We start from the raw sequence: 3,272 nt of genomic DNA on the forward strand, positions 1-3,272 counted from the left end.
AAGAAACTGAGACAACTTGAACATAAAATGATCAAATAATTATGAAAATTGGCAAAATGTGGCAGAAAAAATGGGTTATAAGTGGCAAAAATCTGCAGGAAGATGTCAAGTAGGGGTTAAAACTGGCAAAAAGCAACAAATCTTGAATAAAAGTCCCAAAAAGAAGTAGCAAAAAGCAGCAAAATGTGGTAAAGTGTCAACGAAAGGGCTAAAAACTGCAAAAATGGGTTAAAATGGGCAAAAGGTGTTCACATATGGCTAAAAGACAGGAAAAATTGATTAAATTGTCAACCAAAAAAAAAAAGGTGGCAAAAATTGACAAATGTTCCAAAAAGACGTGAAAAAAGAATGAAAAATGGCAAAAATGGGTTTAGAGTGTCAGAAAACTGCCAATATGAGTCAGCAAAATGGGGAAAAGTAGTGAAAATGGGTTCAAAGTAGCATCAAAAAGCAAAAAAGTGGATTTAAAGTGGCAAAAAGCTGCAAAAATTGGATAAAAGTACCGGTAAGAAGTGGTGACAAGCAGCAAAATTGGGCCAAAAGAGACAAAAAATACACTAAGTAACTTTAAAAATGCACATTGAAATTCATGAATATATTACTTGTAATTCATGAACTACATTTCCAATTATAGTTATTGTTCTTATTGCACACATCTTGTGGGAGACATACACACAAAAATCAGGGATCAAGGAAACAGTTTATTCAGTCACGCAATAAAAACTTGACTGTACCACCCATCCTTACAAGCCCAAATTTCATTATCTGGTATGACCTCCATTTGCTCGCACCAAATCGGCCACTCTCCGAGGCATAGATATTATGAGGCCATTAATCTGTCTCTGTGGGATCGCCTGCCATTCCTCCTGAAGAGCTGTACGCGCCTACACGTTTTTAGTCAACAATTTATCCCATCCCAATATTTCACTCACCTACCCAGTTTATACACTTGTGAGTTCAACTCTCATGAACTGGTCTGTGGTTGAGAAAAGGCACAATCAGTCATGCAGAACAAAGGTATACTGTGTGTCTGAGAAGTTGTTTGAAGCATCTGAGTACATCTCATGACAATTCTAGCAAATTTGTGACCAAAGCTGGTAAAAACTCCTGCAAGTCGTCCGAGGTCATTTTTTAGTTTTTTACACATTATGAAAGCGTAGATTCCAAGCTTTCAAATGGTGTATCATACACCTTAATCTGAGCATATTTTACAAAGATACGCTCATTTGAATGTTAACTTCTAGTTCCTGTTTGCTCTGAGAAAACCAGGTTCAAAGTTTCCGGACTTCTCCTACCTTCAGGCAGGCCAGGTAATGGGCGTGAACAACAGAGCCACATTTACATCAAGTCCACCCAAACCAAGCTTCTGAATCGGAGTGGTGACGCTCATCAAAATATTCCCATAGGAAATCCGCCTTCATCAAACTTTCACTGTGGAGTGATCCTGAAGTCGTCCCAAGTCTGTTGATAATTCTTGCTGCTTCTTCATCGTCTCTTCTACTTTTCTTCGCTGCAAGGTGCATCTTGAGGCTTGTTGATAAAAGTGATAACTAGAAACAGCCATAGCTATGTGCCAATGGGGGTTGGAGTTTGAGCCATGCGGTGTTTGTTATTGTCCATCTCAGTGGGCGACACTGGGGACAATGGCAGGCTGAGTGGCCAATTATCACACAGAAGTTTCGCTTTCCCCTCCCCTCAATCTCCCCGCAGGAACTACGAAAAGAGGGCATTTTTAAACACAAATTAACGCTTTTAAATATCACATTTGTGTTACTTTTTTCATCGAATGAGTAGTTTAAATGTCGGACTTGCATAAAATGAAAAAAAACGAAAAAAGATCATTTTGAAGAAAACGACATTTTTCGCAACCACCAGAATGCTGACTTACAGGAACTTTATCTGGCTTTGGTCGCATTTTATAATGTGCATTTTTAAAGTTACTTAGTGTACATTACATTACATATAAGCAGTTTGAAGAGGCAAAGATTGGGAAAAGTGGGAAAAATTGCCAATGGCAGCAAAAATTGGTTTAAATTGGTAGAAGTAGCAAAGCAAAGAGTAAATGGGTAAAAAAAAATACCAATGCTTCTGATCAAAAACATGCACACTGCTATGAGTAATTCAGGGACTATTCTCTGGGTTTATCAGGGTCCATTCTCTGGGTTTATCAGGGTCCATTCTCTGGGTTTATCAGGGCCCATTCTCTGGGTTTATCAGGGCCCATGCTCTGGGGTTTTTTATGGTCCATTCTCTGGGTTTATCAGGGTCCATTCTCTGGGTTTATCAGGGGCCATTCTCTGGGTTTATCAAGGTCCATTCTCTGGGTTTATCAGGGTCCATTCTCTGGGTTTATCAGGGCCCATTCTCTGGGTTTTTCAGGGACCATTCTCTGGGGTTTTTTATGGTCCATTCTCTGGGTTTATCAGGGTCCATTCTCTGGGTTTATCAGGGTCCATTCTCTGGGTTTATCAGGGTCCATTCTCTGGGTTTATCAGGGTCCATTCTCTTGGTTTTTCAGGGGCCATTCTCTGGGTTTATCAGGGTCCATTCTCTGGGTTTATCAGGGTCCATTCTCTTGGTTTTTCAGGGTCCATTCTCTGGGTTTATCAGGGTCCATTCTCTGGGTTTATCAGGGGCCATTCTCTGGGTTTATCAAGGTCCATTCTCTGGGTTTATCAGGGTCCATTCTCTGGGTTTATCAGGGCCCATTCTCTGGGTTTTTCAGGGACCATTCTCTGGGGTTTTTTATGGTCCATTCTCTGGGTTTATCAGGGTCCATTCTCTGGGTTTATCAGGGCCCATTCTCTGGGTTTTTCAGGGACCATTCTCTGGGGTTTTTTATGGTCCATTCTCTGGGTTTATCAGGGTCCATTCTCTGGGTTTATCAGGGTCCATTCTCTGGGTTTATCAGGGTCCATTCTCTGGGTTTATCAGGGGCCATTCTCTGGGTTTATCAGGGTCCATTCTCTGGGTTTATCAGGGTCCATTCTCTGGGTTTATCAGGGTCCATTCTCTGGGTTTATCAGGGACCATTCTCTGGGTTTTTTTTACGGTCCATTCTCTGGGTTTATCAGGGTCCATTCTCTGGGGTTTTTTTACGGTCCATTCTCTGGGTTTATCAGGGTCCATTCTCTGGGTTTATCAGGGTCCATTCTCTGGGTTTATCAGGGTCCATTCTCTGGGTTTATCAGGGGTCATTCTCTGGGTTTATCAGGGGTCCATTCTCTGGGTTTATCAGGGGTCCATTCTCTGGGTTTATCAGGGGTCCATTC

The sequence above is a fragment of the Cheilinus undulatus genome, linkage group 20 (genome assembly GCF_018320785.1).
Source record: "Cheilinus undulatus linkage group 20, ASM1832078v1, whole genome shotgun sequence".
In the NCBI taxonomy this organism is placed as follows: Eukaryota; Metazoa; Chordata; class Actinopteri; order Labriformes; family Labridae; genus Cheilinus; species Cheilinus undulatus.